The sequence below is a fragment of the Lissotriton vulgaris genome, chromosome 5 (genome assembly GCF_964263255.1).
Source record: "Lissotriton vulgaris chromosome 5, aLisVul1.2, whole genome shotgun sequence".
NCBI lineage: Eukaryota > Metazoa > Chordata > Amphibia > Caudata > Salamandridae > Lissotriton > Lissotriton vulgaris.
In genome coordinates, this window is record NC_141693.1 from 497,925,202 (window position 1) to 497,941,765 (window position 16,564).

A 16,564-nucleotide genomic window follows, 5' to 3' on the forward strand; every position below is an offset into this window, starting at 1 on the left:
TAATGTAACTACTAAATCACTAAATTATAGAAATCAAAGGAACAGAGAGAACATTCAAGGAGGTTTACAATTTGCAACATTTGAGAGACAATTAAGTGTCGACTTTATGTTGTCTAAATATTTAGTCAGAGGTTACCAGAAGAGATCCCTATTTAGAGTTGGTTTGCAAGAAGAGGAGAAAGCAATATTAAGACTGTTCCACCAATGTTGTATAGAAAGTTTGTTGAGTGTTTTCCAGTTAAGTGTAATATGTTGGAAGGCTAAAGCAAGCATAAGGTCAAAGAGAATGTGGGGCATATTACCAACAACTTGCGATATTTATCGCTAAATGGGCTTAGCGAGTTTTTTTTTATCGCCAAGCATCGCCGGATATTATCGCAGAGATAGCCTGCTATTAGTATCGCTTATCTGTAAAGCGATAAAATATCCGGCGATAGCGGCGAAATGCGCGAATATTGCTGAGAATACAGCGATATTCAAGCATTAACGCAAATAGGGTCTTAGCCATAATATCAACCTCCCAGTTAGCGACAGCTTGCTAATAGGGCGATGTAATTATCGGCGCTTAGCGGCCGAAAATGGCCGCTAAAGCGGCAATAATCTAATATCGCCAGGCTTGGTAATATGCCCCCTTGTGTGTGAGGGAAAAGATCTAAAGAATCCAATAGACTACCAGAATAAAGGAGGGGGATAGAATAAGGAATAGAAATGTTAAATATACGAGAAATATAGGAACAAACTTTCTCCCAGAAAATAGAAACTGAAGAGCAAAGGAAAAGAAGGTGCTTGAGATCAGCATTAGAGGAACCACAAGACCAGCAATTAGTATCAGTGGACAGAGAAAAACAAGCCATGGAGATAGGGGTAAGATAAAGTCTGTGATAAAGAAAGAACATTGATTGAGTGAGAGAAGCAGAGTGAGAACTTTTAAGGGAACGGGACTAGTGTTGATCCCAAAAGGAAATTTTCCACTCACATCCCAGGTCAAATTCCCATGAGAGTTCCAATTTAGTCTTAATATGTTTTGGGTTGAGGGCCGAAAAGCATTCATAAATAAGAGAAGCCTTTGGGAGTAAAAGGGGGATATGTAAAAGAGGATTTGGAGCAACAAGGGGAGAGAGAGATGGAAGAAAATAAAAAGTATCTAGAATTACCGTGATTAGAATAGAAAAGTTCAGTAAGAATGAGCGAGGACATTGAAAAGTAGAATGGAATTGGGGAAAGGAATAAGGATAGGTGCCATCAAAAATATGTTTAACCCAAATTATACCTTTCAGTTGCCATGCCTTCCAGAAAAATGTCTATTGTTTACAGTAATAAGGGAATTATACCAAATATACGACTCCAAAAAAGCTTCTCTGGATATAGGTTTTGGAGATATAAGAGGTTTTAATAAAGAACACGTTTGATTAAACAAGGGGGGGGGGCAGTGTAAGAGGCTTTTGCAGAAAAGGTGAGAACTTCCCTAAAGGATAAAGCCAACAAGAGATCATGTTCGATGGATATCCAAACGGGAGTGAATGGTGAGGTTTCGGAGATAAGCCATTTTGATGCTTGGCGAAGGGTACATGATTTGTGATAAACACGGAAATCAGGAAAGTTAACACCTCCATTAGGTTTTGCTTTACGTAATGAAGATAAGGATATTCTGACCCTTTTAGCTTTCCAAAGGAATTTGGATAAACAGGAATCAATCTTTTTAAAATAGCAAATAGGGATATGGACAGGAAGCATAGCAAGAGAATAGATTAAAATAGGGGTAATCATCTTCTTGATTGAGTCTAAACGGCCCCACCATGAGAGAAAAAGAGGATTCCAAGAAGAAAGCAATTTATCAATCCGAGATAGAATCCCAGACATATTTAGTTTGATGGTAGAAGCGATCGAATTAGAGAACCACATACCTAAGTATTTGATTTTGGAACCACTCCAAGTAAAACCAATGAAGAAAATGAATGTGGAAGGCATGAGTTGGTGAGAGGGAGTATTTCTGTCTTATCCAAGTTAATTTGATACCCAAATACAAGGGAGAAAGAAGTGAATTCATGCAATAGCGAGGGAATAGAGATATCCAGGTCAGAAACAAAAAGTAAAATATCATCGGCATAAGCGGAAAGTTTTAAATGTTCATTGCTGTAAGAAAAGCCAGAAATAGAAGTATTATTACGAATGGAAGATAAGAAAGGTTCAAGAGTGAGGACAAAAACCAAAGGGGAAAGGGGACAACCTTGACGAACTCCACTCTGAAGGGGAAAATAGCAGGAAATGGAGCCATTGATTAATACCGATGCTCTAGGGGCTGAGTATAATAGGGAAATGAGCTAGAATAATTTGGGACCATAACCATGCCATTTGAGTGCCGCAAATAAAAAAGACCAATCCACTCTATCAAATGCTTTTTCTACATCGACAGAAATAGCCGCTAAAGAAGCGGAAAGGGAGGGAACCTTATTTAAAACATTAAAAAAAGAGGCAAGAATTATCCGAAGTCAATCTACCTTTGACAAAACCACACTGTTCTTTACCTACCAAGTGTGGCATAAGAGGGTCTAAATGTCGTGCAAGTCTTTTGGCAAAGAGCTCATATTCTACATTAACCAAAGAGATTTGTCAATAGTTTTTACAAAACATGGGGTCCATCCTTCCTTGTGAATAAGGCATATGGGCCCGATGTAGGTGGCAAATACCGGTCGGAAACGGCCGAATTCAGCCGTTTCCGACCATTATTTGGCATCTTGAGATGTAGGGGGCCAGATTTTACAGATTCTGTAAATTTACTGAATCAGTAAATTTACAGAATCTGTAAAATACCGAATCTGTATTTTTACCGATTCGGTAATTCCCAGATGTAGGTGGGACTCTTCTGAGTCCCAAAGGCCCTACAAATTCGGTATTTTACCACCCAATCCAATTGGGAGTTAAAATACCAAATTCAGGTGTGCATGCACATGTGTGCATGCACACCTAGCCATGTGACAGACAGACATGCCCTTAGGGCATGTCTGTGTGCCACATGGCGCACATGCCTATTTTTGGGGTGCCAGAGGGTGTCAAAGTGACACCCCCTGCACCCTTGCAAAATTCGGTATTTACCGATTCTGTAATTACAGAATCGGTATTGTCCATTGATTCCTATGGGCTTTAAGGCCCATAGGAATCAATGGGCAATACCGATTCGGTATTTACAGATTCGGTAAATACCGAATCTTAACGATTCGGTATTTACAGAATCTGTAATACCTACATCTCCCCCTTCTTATTTACCGACTCTTAAATACCGAATCGGTAAAATTCGGTATTTAAGAGTCGGTAAATATGAATTACTTACATCTGGCCCATGGTGGCTTCGTGAAAAGTGCCCTCTGTTTTCCCAGAAAGATAAAAGGAATGAAAAAGATTTAAAAGTTTAGGGAGTAACAATGTAGCAAAATGTAAATAAAATCCAACAAAAAAGCCATCTGGCCCAGGCGTTTTCCCTTTCTTTAAAAGACTTAGAGCAGAGGACAACTCAGTTAAAGAAAAATCTGTCTCAAGATCTGTTAGGTTAAGATGGGAGGTGGATGGTGATGGTATATTATCTAGATAGGATTGGACAAGGAAGTTCGAGAGAGGGGACTCTGGGGTGTAAAGATCCATATAAAACAATTTGAATGTTTCAAGAATATCGTGATCTTTGTGCAGCAGAGAACCATCTGGAGAGTAAATAGAGTCAAACAGAGTTCGATCCTTACGTGTTTTCAAATAATTCTCTAAAAGCTTCCCAACTTTATTTCAACCTCCATAGTAACAAGCACTGCTGCGTAAGAGAATAGAAGAAGCATTTTCAGTGGAAGTTTTGTTAAACGCTAACTTAGCGCGTATCAAGGCTGAAAGTACGGAATCTTTTAATGACGTATAGAACTCATGTTCTAAAGACTTAATGTGGGCTAGGGTAGTTTTATGTTGCTGAATGAAGCAATTCTTCTTTTTCGAAACATAGTCTATAATGAAGCCTCTTGCAGTGGCTTTAAAGGAATCCTATAAAATATGTGGAGAAGAAGACATATTGGTGTTGAAATCAAAGAATTCATTAATAAAAGCAGTAAAGGAGGAGGAAAAAATAGGATCTAGGAGAAGAGAACTATTAAAACATCAACAAGAGGATCTGGGATGCGGTGGAAGTAAATCAAGATCAGTTAAAAATGGAGCACGGTCAGAGATAACAAAAGGTTCAAGAGAGGAAGATAAAAGATTTTGAGACAAGGATTGAGAGAGAAAGATATAGACTAAACGAGAGAGAGAATTGTGAGGAGGAGAAAAGAAGAAGTCTAGAGAATCAGGGTGGGAGAGAATCCACAAGATGAGCTTGAGATTGGCGGTCAACAAAGGGATCAACCACTTGATTACAATCACCTCCTAAAATAAAATAATCATCTTTGCATTGAATACATTTCTGTGTAATTAAGGGCCAGAAAGAAGAACCTGGATGTACAGGCCAATAAACATTAAAAACTGTAACTAATAACCATCTCCCTTCAGAATCAATCTCTTGTGATATAACTTTGCAATTTAATTTTTTGTGACATGAAATTATAACACCATTTTTCAAGTTCAAAGGAGGGGAGTATGCTTTATCTTTAATGCCTTGGGTTCTGTAAGATGGGTCTCTTGTAAAAGGACCAAATCAGGGTTGTAAGAGGCAAGATGAGACAATATTCTCTGTCTTTTGATGGGATTAATAAAACCTTTCACGTTCCAAGATTAACTGAACTCAAGTCGTCAAGAAAACTTATAAAACATATATGTGAAATGAAAGAATGAAGTGTAAATAAATAGACAGAGCAAAGAAATAAAAAACGCCAATAGAAAACCAAAGAGATACAAAAACCGTGAGGTAGACAAGGAAAAGAGGAAAGAAAGGGGGAAAAGAAGGTAGGAAAGAAAGAGTAGAAACAAAAGAAGACAGTACATGTCAAACGACGACTGCAGTACGTACCTTAAGGAACAAAGGGGCACATGCATCAACATTTGTTTATGCGATTCCATATTTGCGAAAAATAAGGAATCGCAAATAAGGAATCGCAAAACCCTATGCATGTAGAAATCGCTTAAAAAATAGCGATTTCTAAACATTCCTTAATTGCGACTTGCAATTTGCATATCGAAATTAAGGAATACCTCCCCATTCATTCTTATGGGCCCTGAGGCCCATAGAAATAAATAGGAAGACATTCTCAATTTGCGAATCTCAATTAGAGAATCGCAAATTGAGAATGCAATTTCAAGGGTGCCAGGGTGTCAACATGACACCCTGTTGCACCCCTGAAATTGATCTGTGCACATATGTTGCACACACACATGTCCTAAGGGCATGTGTGTGCTCAACATGAAACTTTGAAAAATGCACAAAAGTGCATTTTTCAAAGTTTTTGCAAATTACCATGAAGTTCAACTTCATGGTAATTTGCTACTCCTATTAGCGAAATCACAATTTTTTTTACTTTGATGCATTGCATTTAAGGAATATTAATTTGGGATTCCTTAAATGCAATCTCAATTTAAGGAATCTCAATTTAGAGATTCCTTAAATTGCGATTTTTCCATTAGGCATCCCTAATGCAAAAATACCGGTCGCAAAGGGGCAGATTCTGAGAATCCGCCCATGTGCGACCGTTTTTTAGCTTGATGCAAGTGGCTGAAAGAGAGAATGGGAGGCGGCAAGGGACAATAAAGACAGCATAACCAACTAGGAGCGACACAACTCGTCAGGACATCCATAAAAGGATTAGGAGAAGGAGAAGGAACACGGAACATGGATGGAAACTGAAGAATATATTAAACCTGTAAATAGGAGAGAATAAACCAAAATTAATTCAAATGCAAGGATGCATATACCACAATAGAACACTTAATAGAAAGAAAATGAAGAGATAAACATATAAAAGACAAGGACAAAAATAACACCAATGTACCTGCAAAGGAAATAATAAGTTAGTTAAAACGGATTTGAAAAAATAACAATATAAATAGAAGATATAAAATGAGCTAACTAAACCAATGAAGTAGTGAAATCAAAATACAATAGGAAAGTCAAGAACCAGACGAAGAGGGAGATGTCTCCATTGACGAGTAGAGTGGAATTGAATATATTTTCGAAGTTCAGCTGGGTCCTCAAAGGTAGAAGTCTTGTTGAGAAAGGTGACTTTGAAGAGACAAGGATGGAATAAACCATAGTTTGCACCTAAGGAAAAAAGAGGACGAAGATCCAGAAATTCTTAAGACCTTTAGCAGTCAATGAAGAGACATCTTGAGAAATAAAAACTTTGGTACCATGCCAGGATAAGTTCTTTTTGGTCTTAGCTGCATTAAGATCAAGCAAAAGGTCAGTAAGTTTCAACAAATAGAATAATTATGCCACAGGGTTTAGCAGGTGCAGATGAGCAGGAGAGATGAGGACCTAGTCTATGAATGTTTAATTTGGTGGTGGCAGGTAGGTCCAAAAACTGAGGTAAAAAGGACATAAAGTATGTGACGGGATCCTTTCCCTCAAGACCCTCAGGTAGTCTATAAATACGGAGATTATTACAACGATTTCTGTTTTTCAAGACTTCAGACACTCTTTTCAGCTGGGAGATCCTTAATTCCAATGAGAAAACTTTGGAAGATAGGACTTGAACATCATCCAGTTGATGCTGCACTGCCGTGATGCGAGAGTCCATGGAAGACCATTTATCATCCAACATTTGCAGGCAAGAATTAGTTTCCTCTATAAATGAGCGATGAACGAGCAATTCCTCCTAAACCATCTCCAAGGAAACCAAAGAGGCAGATTTAGGGGGAAAAGGAGGTTCTTGTTTGAGTCTCTTGTCAGTAGTGGAGGATAAAAACCCTTTAGACGACATGTTGGAAGAAATTCCTGAAAGTTCTAGAGGATCACAGTCTGAAGGTAATTGCGATTAGCAGGAAAATTTATTAAACTTAGATACTCTCGATGTGGAAGAGGTAGGAGTGTGCGGTGTCAATTTATGCTGCTGTAAGAGACGTCTGCCCCTACCCATGAAGTGGCGTGGAAGTTGTTTGGAAGAGGAAAATCGTCACACAGAAAAGGAAGAAGTAATATTAAACAAAAATAGTGAAGTCGCCAAGGAAAGCTGGTATCACAGAGAGAGACATAAAAAATAGTGCATAGGCATCCAAAAACTATAAATACAGGGTGTCATTAGTAATTTCGTGAGGAGAAATCCGGCAGGAAAACCATCATGTTGCAAAATGGTGGCCGCCAAAACTGCAATGCAAAGTTCACCTCAATCGAAGCATCATTCTACAAGACACCAAAAAGACAGCACTTCTCTGAGTAGATATTGAATGTGGAAAGAAAAGGCAAATGTCTCCAGTCAAAGCACTTGGAATATGGTAATAGAAGCACCATTCAAGAAAATGCAGAAGTTGAGGTGAGAGAAAAAACGGCAGGAAAAAATAAAATGGCGGCCTTTAATGAGCCACAGACATCACCTGCATATTATTCTCCATGTTCACAAAGTTGTAGAAATTGCAAAACGCATCACTTTAAAGCTTTGATGTTCTGATGCCTGATTCCAGCATTATTTCAATGCGGAATGCCCTGGAGCCGCTCAGAGGCCGATCAAAAGTCCAACGGCGCGCGGAGTCACAGCATCAGGCGGTCATCTTGGGTCACGGTGCACGCAACTCCCTAAAACCAGTCTTAAAATAGCAATTCTATTGCTCACTTTTTTACCTATGGTTTCTAAAAAGTTAAAAGCAATTGTTGGTGTAGACAGATCAACAGTTTCAGTAGTGAAAGAAATGGAGTAGGTCATACAGCATCCTTCATGACATTTTTGATTCTATATTATTTCCCTTAAATGTGCTCACAAAGGCCTCATTCGACTTTCCAATTTAGGTTCACCTTTCCCAGAAGTATGCTTTGAAAACTGCACCAGTCACAGATTTCCAAGCACACTACTCAGAATGTTAGGTGACATCTACTATTCCTCAAAAGGGGAGTTATGTGCACAGTAAATGTCTGGTTGTGGAAATTAACTTTATTTTTCTGGTTTTGTTCACCATGGCAAGCATTTTCCCCATGAAGAAATGTCTTCTCCTAAACTAAAATAGAGGTGTTCTCTTTACCAACCCGGTAGGGGGTTTATTGCATCCTTTTACTTGAGGAACTCTTCACCCATTTCTAGGTTTGCAAATAACTGGAAATACCTTGCTCCAACATGCAAATAATGCCTTGACCCACTCATTCTCAATGCCTTGCAAAGGAGGGTTTACTATTCACTACTCCAAGCTGGTACAGAATCGAGGCATACATTTACGCAGTAGTGATACCATTTTGGAGTTAGTTTCAACTATAAACAAATTCTTTCAGCTGCAAATAACTTTGTGAATCAAGCTCTTTGTATACATCCAAAATGTGTATGTTAATGCATGTGTAATAGAAGAATGTGTCCAATGTAAATATAATAGAAGAATATGTTGCATATAAATATACAGCCTATTTTTGAATCATGCACATATACTCTGCAACACCTTAATAAAATGTATATATAGGTTGAAAGCAATGCCACAAAATCCAACTATTTAAGAAATGTGTGAACATGTGAATATAACGTTAAAGAAATGGACAGAGCATGCTATTTTAGGACTACTTCATGATGGAGATAGCAGGAAAAGACAATTGCTATATACATGTTTTTAACCATGTGTTTGTCCAGTTTCTGAATGATTGCAGAAGATAACATTTGAGAGAAAAAGGAGAGAGCACTGAGGGGCCTAGAGACATAGGCTTTCAATGGTGCATTCATCTAGATATTTATCTCTAACTTTGTGCTCAGTGTCACAGTGTACAATAAATGTATAGGGAAAGACCTACTTGTGCTAGAATTGAAACATACGGTGCCTGCTGGAAACCTTCTAGCAATACTTCCTACATCCATAACAGAATATGAATCCTGGTTACTACCATGGAGTTTGTGTTGAAGTACCCTGGGAACACTTGTTGAAGTACCCTGGTGGCACTCAGTGAGCACTTGATGGATCCAGCTCTGTCAACTTGGAGTATATAATATGGAACATTGAGTTTAGATTATTAAATCGTATTGCATGAGAAAGCCCAAGTAGATTTTTCATTTTCCATAAACTGAATTTATGTTAATAGTTTCAATTTTTTCAAATCATAAAAACTTGATGGAAGACGAAGTCAGCTGTCCTTTAAATTATTGGAAGCAACTGATTCAATTGATGTATTAGTGACCCTATGTAGTCCACGCAAGAGCTTGATTCTGTTTCTCTTTCTGTCTGATTTAATTATGTTGCTCTCAAACATGGCCATGCATGTTTTTCTTTGTTTAGAGGGTGTGTGTGTGTAGTTGATGTGTGTGCAGGTCAGTAAATCACTGCCAATCACAGATGCAAAGTTTTTGTTATTACGCATGCAACATAGTTTTCATGCATTCTTGGGTGATCTCAGATGCTGATCTTATGCTTTCTGGTTCCTTTAATTTGGCAGAACATTGCTTTTTATATTGTTCCTTTCAAGTTAGGTCATTGGTTCAAATTCAGAGCCATCATGTGAGAAAAGGTGGACATTCTTACAGTCAGTAGTTGAGTGTGTTCACCTTGGCAATTATTTTACCTTGAATATAGTGATACCTTCATTATATCATCTTAACAAATTTTGGTTACGTTAGGCTTTGGAATCTGAGGTAGACCACCTCTAAATCTGGTATCATCTGAATGAACTAAAGTTAGACCTGGCATCCTAGGTGTGGTCTCCCCCTAACCTTTTTCCCTTCAGATTCCCTGTTGTTGCAGGCCCTATGACTCTGGGCACTTTTCCACTGCTAACTAGTGCTAAAGTGTTTGAACTCTCCGCTAAAGACATGATAACATTGGCTTACATCCAATTGGCATCTTTAATTTACTTATAAGTCCCTATTAAAGGGTACTGCATGCACCCAGGGCCTGTAAATTAAATGCTACTTGTAGACCTGCAGCACTGATTGTGCCATCCACTTAAATAGTCCTTTAAACATGTCTCAGGAATGCCATTGCAGGGTCTGTGTGTGTAGTTTAAACTGATATTGTGACCTATCAAAATAAACCTTTTGATAAGGAGAAACCTTCCTTTTTAATACATAGAAGTCACCCCCTAGGTACACCCTGGGCAGCACCAAGGGCGGGGTGCACTGTAATTAATAGTTGGACATGTACTCTTAAGTTTTACATGTCCTGGTAGTGAAAAACACTTAAATACATGTCTCACTGCTGCAAGTCCTTTCTCTCCCATAGGATAACATTGGAGTTGCTTTATTACATTTGAAAAGTGTAATTTCCAAATGGAGAGAGGTAACTGGTTCATGTTTTGTGTCTCTGGAATCCTAATTTAAAATCCTAATTGATGGCGAAGTCAGATTTTAAATTACAATTCTGAAAATGTAACTTTCAGAAAGTTGCCATTTTCTGGCCTTTGATGCCTGCAACCTGTCTCCGGTCACATGACTGGGTGTAGGTGGCCAGTTGGGCTTTGTGTATTCCGCCTAGACAGCCACACACAATGGAAGCTTAGGTGTGGCTGGATTGCCCAGCACTGGCAGGATGGGAGTAAGGAGCTTGACCCAGCCTCACTTACACCTGAATAGGCTGTGTACAGTCTTTACACAAAGGCCTGAATACCCTCTGTTTTTAGTATGAACCTAGAGCAGGGAAGGCAGGGCTTCAGTGCACTTCAAAGGCATGCTTCTAGAAGCTTCTCCCTACTTCAAAGGCACAACTGTGTAGAAAAGAAGGACCTCAGCTGGTACCACCTCAGTATACTTCTTGACCAGTGGATACTCTGCCAGAAAGAAGGAATGCTCTGCTGCCATAAGGACTGCCACTTTGCTGACCTTCTGTCTGCTGCCCTCTTGCCTGGGAAAGAACTGGACTTGCAACCCATCTTGAAACCAGGACCCCTGAGTGGCTCAAAGGCTAGTCTGCTGGCCTCTTGATCTCAGCCTCAGGGACATACTAGGGTCCTAAACCGTTCCTTGACCCATCTTGCAAGTTCCTGGCCCCCAAGAGCTGCCCCTCAGGTCCTGGACCCTTAGTGGGACTCTGGAGCTCTTACATTTAAGCTTTTGTGCACGTTTGCAACAGAACTGCGCCGCTCACATGGAAATTCAGCGTGCGTTGCCGCCTCCCCCTTCTCCTCACACAGCAAGCACTGATCGCCATGGAGGACCACCAACACAAAGCTCCAGTCCCCCTGTCTGGCCTTCTCTTTGCACAATGCCGACGACCACCTGCGATGATCTTCTTGTTCCCCCGACCTTCTCAAAAGTGAACATAAATATGGGCACAAAAATCATGAGACAGTAAACCTTCAGCACAGCTATTCTGGGACTGCATATGACCTCTGCTCCATCAGGGTCGGCCTGAAATGTTAACTCTGATCCGGTTCAGCGAGCTCAGATAGCTGGGGTTTGGGCGTTATGCTTTTAGGCACTATATTGCAGTTTATTCTTTAAAACTTCATAACTCAGGTTCTACTGATTGAATGTAAGGAATTTCGGTATTTTTCTATTTATTACATTAAGCTCTATTTTTCTAACATGGTGTGGGATCTTTTTGTGGGGTGTTCTCACTGTTTTACTGTTTGAAGCGTTGCACAAATACGTAACACATTGCCTCAAAGTTAAGCCTGACTGCTCTGTGCCAAACGATCAGGAGGTTGAGCACAGGTTAATTTGGGGTTTCCTTGTGCCTTAACCTGACAAAATTTGCGGTTGCTGCTTGACCAAGGCTAACACACCAACCAACAAGTAACCCAATTTCTAGCAACCAAAACCAGGTAACTATCTTCAACCCAGTGGTTCCACTTTTTAATACCAGGGATCAAGGGTTTGGCCATGGACTGGGGCATTTTTTAGTTTAGTATGTCCCATCAGCAGGGATCTTATTTTAAATAGTAATATGATCTGGCCACACTGCTTCTTTCATATTTCATTTACATTAGTGAATTTCCCTTTTGGTTCAGTTTGATGTTAACAATATGGCTGAGGAACATGGATATCATCATTATTTTTCAATCTGTATAGTTACATGCTTGAAGTTATCCTCTGCATAGGATTCCTTCTTCAACATTCCTAAAGGCATCAGGGTTCCACCTTATATGAAGGCAAACCATGTATCCGCATTGTCCAATGGCTATTTGGCTATCAACAAAATAAATCAGGAAAACACATTACAAATACAATGAAATACGTTTTTTGAGAACTATTCATTGCACTGACACCAGGAGGAACAATGTAAAAAGCTCTGGAACAAAATAATAACCTGGACCGTGCCAAAATGAAGTAGCTTCAGTGGCTGTCCACTTGTGTTTCTCTTTCCAGGTGGTATACACAACTGGATTGCTTACACATTTGCTAACAATTTTCAATGTGACAAATTCATGGATTAGAAACCGCTTTCAAATGGACAGGATGTAGTGTTAATCATCTAATGGTCAATACATTACCAGATATGTAAAACGCATTAGGCTTCACAAAAAAACACAGAGAATATTTTATTTCAAACCATGAACGTTTATTAAAAGATACTGGTTTACGTAAAAGAAAAATCAGGTTAGCATTAATTAATAACCAAAATGCGTATGGTTTGAATAATATGCAATTCAAATGAAATCAAAATCTTATAAATCAGAGGACGAATCAGCATGAGGTCACCTCAATAGAGAACGATAAAGGAAAGTCAGCCCTCTCTCTGAGAGTGTACTCTAAATCTCCTACTCTGCTCTGCTCTATCATAAAAACTGATCTAAAGCACGCAAGCTCTAATGTTTTACACACCTCCATGCAGTTCTCATAAGACTGTGAAATCAGGTTAAAATGATATGATAGAATTACATACTTGTTAGTTTCGCACAATGCAAGCTTATTTCTGCTCTCTTCAAACTTACACTACCTTTAATGAGATAAGATACAGGGAGTAGTCTTCATACATGCTGGTGTCTTCTTGAATGTGCTGCCTATTTAAGGACTATTTTATTATCACAGAGAAATTAAAACATGTCTTCAAAAGGAAAAGCAATTAGAACACCAGCTCCCATAGAAATAAACTTTTCACGTCACAGAGCAAAGATGGCAACCAATGTGAGCCACTTTGAAATTTAGACGCACATTAACTATAATACATCTAAGTGCGATTTAACATAATTTCTTTCTGCAAACTATATGAGAGTGTCTATTCCTTAATGTTGTGGTGATGTGAAACATTAAATGTGAAAATCTTCACTACATCTGTGCTGCTCAGTGTTCAAAGAAAGCTGCGAGAAAGCACACTCTAAAAGTCAATCTGAAGGGGATGAAGAGTTTCAGATGATATCTCAAAAATGTATCAGAATTCAACCAACTCTAAAGTGGCTTCTTAAAGACTCAAATAACTGTCCAAAGTTCTCATTACACTTATGTCAATTACCCAGTCCTTTTTAAGTTACTTAATCAAGCGAAACACAATACTACTTTATCACAGCGGTGCTGTGATTCAGCAAGATGAAGTGTCAACTCAGAAGAGTTACGCAGTAAAATAGTTTAATGAAAAGAGACTTAATTTGAGGTTACAGAAGCACTAAAAGGAAAGTTGATAGGCTTGTTGATTCCTCATCTAGATACAAATGGGAGTTCAACAGTACCAGGTCTGCCTAGGTGATGGTCAAAAGCACTTGTTAACAAGGCACTCCGGCATGAAAAGAGGTCTGAATCACATTTACTATTTTTCACTGCAAAACTATTATGTAACATGTAGGCTCCCCTTCCAATGACATTGTGGCTATTTTATTCCCAATGGCAATACTTGCTCAGTTAAAATGCTGGAACAAACACAATTAAATGAGAAAGCATCTCAACAAGGCCTCGAGTATGGTATATCTGGGTGGAGTGACTGGATGGAGTGACAAGCAACAATTGTGAAGGAACAACAAGGGAATCAAAACCTGATCACTATAGCAGAAGCTTTGCGCTGGGTTCAACGAAAGCATGGAATGCTTTTCCTCTGTCATCGAAGCCATACTCAGCCTTCTGGCTTACCTTCTTAGGTGCTGCGCACGTTCGGCGGCCGACGGCACCACTACCTCCGTAGTGCTGCCGTTGAACGTTCGAACCTCACCTGCGCAATGGAACGTCCAGCACTGGAGCTGGACGTTCCATAGCAGCTATGAGGTTAAAGTAAAGCCTTTAAGTTAGGGTTGTTTACCTTTAAATATGTTCCCTCCCCTCAGGTCCTCTCTGTCTATCAATTCAGCCAGCGCCAAGAAGCCTTTTTGACAATTGAACACCATGGGAAAATAATTAACCGAACACTGAGTTTTCCAAGCTCAGTCGGATTGCTGGCATGACAGTTAAAAGCACTGTACCTGCTAGTCCTTATTTGGAAATGCTTTTCACTAGCCCAGGATTCCCCTGAAAGACTTTTGATAACATGTTTCAACCCAAAGTGCAAACTTTCCAATAGTTTTGTAATGTTTCCTGAACACCTTAGTGATTCGGATGCGGACGTTTGTGACAGCTTCATCTTGCTCAAAAAGTCTGTAGAGGCTGCATAGACATTGCCAGAGTAACTCAATGCTGCAGCAATTTGTTGTAAACAATTTCTTGTTTTCAGTTTTCATGAATTGTCTCAGGTTATCCCAGACAGTTTTATTTAAAATACGTATGTTCAAAACAAAGTAGTGCTGGAAATATCTATTTGTAGGGGTCTTTCCATATCTGCAGAGAAGCTTAGTATCACCAACAACACTTCCTGTCAGTTCTGTTTTATTGTAGCTATCACTTCGCATCAGTGATCCTGCAGTTACGAATATACAATTATTAAAGTGTGTTATTAGTCCTAGGTTGGAAATTTAATTCAAGCAATTGCACATTCAGAATGCGCCAAGAGGGACGTCGGGTCACTGCCATGGATACCCAGAACAAAGTTTACAGGGGTGTAGCAAGGGGGAGATGATGTTTGTGGTGTTACATCCCCCATTACTAAATGTATTTTCTGCTAAATAGCTGTCTACATGCGCTTTAAATTGGGTATGGTTTGTTTCTGTTTGATATTACCAGGCATTACTGCATACACAGAGACAAAAAGAAACATTCACACTTGCCATCTTTCTGTGTTGAAAGTCTTCACAAATTAAGTTAGTTTACAAAATATTGCAATTTCCATCATTTAGTAACTTTATCAATTCCCATTCCTCTCCCTTTCCTCCTTGATCCCTTCGCATGTGTCCTGCTAGCTGTATAATGTGTTTTAACATTATACGCCCCCCCCAATCTTACTAACCAAGCTACGCCCCTGAAGATTTCTAGTTGCAAAGAACCCACTAGTTTCATCAGTTTTGGGGGATTTGAAAGACAGTGAATTAAGAAGATGGTTTGGGAGTCTGGGCGCGAAAGACAAAGAAGGTACAGTGAATGAGCTTAAAGGATTAATGCCTATGAAAGTTTTGTTCCATATTTCAAATTCTAAAGTATTAATAAATAACAAAATAAAATCTGAATGCTAAAATTACTTATTGCAGCAGTAAGAAAATTGGCATAGCTTGGTTGAAAGCGGAGTGAACGTATATGTTCCGGCATTCAGATAGGCACAATTTATTTGCAATGTATGTGTGACCCTAAGTTAGAGGGAAAGTTTGAGAGTACAATTTTTGTAACCTGTGGAATATCCTTGTGTGTGTATGATCTGAGCCTGTAGGCAGCATGTGGTGTTGTTAAAGAAATTGCTTGAATTTGGTTTGGTCTGCAGGCTTCGCAGGTGGAAGGTGGCAAAACTACTATTCATACACAGTCTTCAGTAATACTGATCATTTGATATAAGTGGCCTTCTGTAGAATTCTATGTTTGACTTTAACCGTGCCCTTAAGCGGTACAGGTCAGCCATGAAAACCCAACGAGACATAATGCAATTACACCTCAGTTATACTCATTTAAGCAACCTAAGAAGAATAAAAGGGTGTTTCCAGTACTCTGGACTTGCCACTGTCACAGACCCAAAGCATCAAAACCCAAAGATGTAGTGAATTGCGTGGTATCATACAATTTACTATTTCAATGATACTTAATTTAGTGAATTTCCAAATTATGAAATGTTGAACAACCCCTGCCTGGAACTAGAAACTGTGAGAGAGAACAAGTGCATTATGCTGCTGCCACCTCTTCCTGCAGAGTTTATTACATAATCAGGAGTTCTTTCAGAGGTAGGTTTAATGAATATTACACAGTGAGCATTCACATATATGGTTATTACTTGTGGGACACCCCCGCGCCGCACGGCCACCAGCTGCTGCGTGTGCCCCTTGCCTCGCTGCTGCCTCGTTTTTGCCTCGTTCGCCGGCTGCCGCCGCTGCGAGCGCTTTTCCCCTTGTTTTGGTTGTTTTGTCAGGTATTTGTGCTTGTCTCACTGATCTGTTGTTTTCTCTGCTTTTTTCCCGTTTTTGTCGCTATTTTGTGCCTGTTCAGTATTGTAACGTGTGTACCCTCCTTCCTGGTTGTCCACCTACCGCTCCGCCCCCCGCCCTCCCTTCCCGCCA

At 39.5% G+C, this 16,564-nt stretch overlaps 1 protein-coding gene across 1 annotated transcript in view; it reads left to right on the forward strand.

Annotated features, from left to right (window-relative positions):
• The window catches only part of PCDH15 (protocadherin related 15), a 2,701,201-nt gene that overhangs the window by 1,561,776 nt on the left and 1,122,861 nt on the right, over positions 1–16,564 (forward strand). The gene's annotated exons all lie outside the window — the stretch shown is intronic.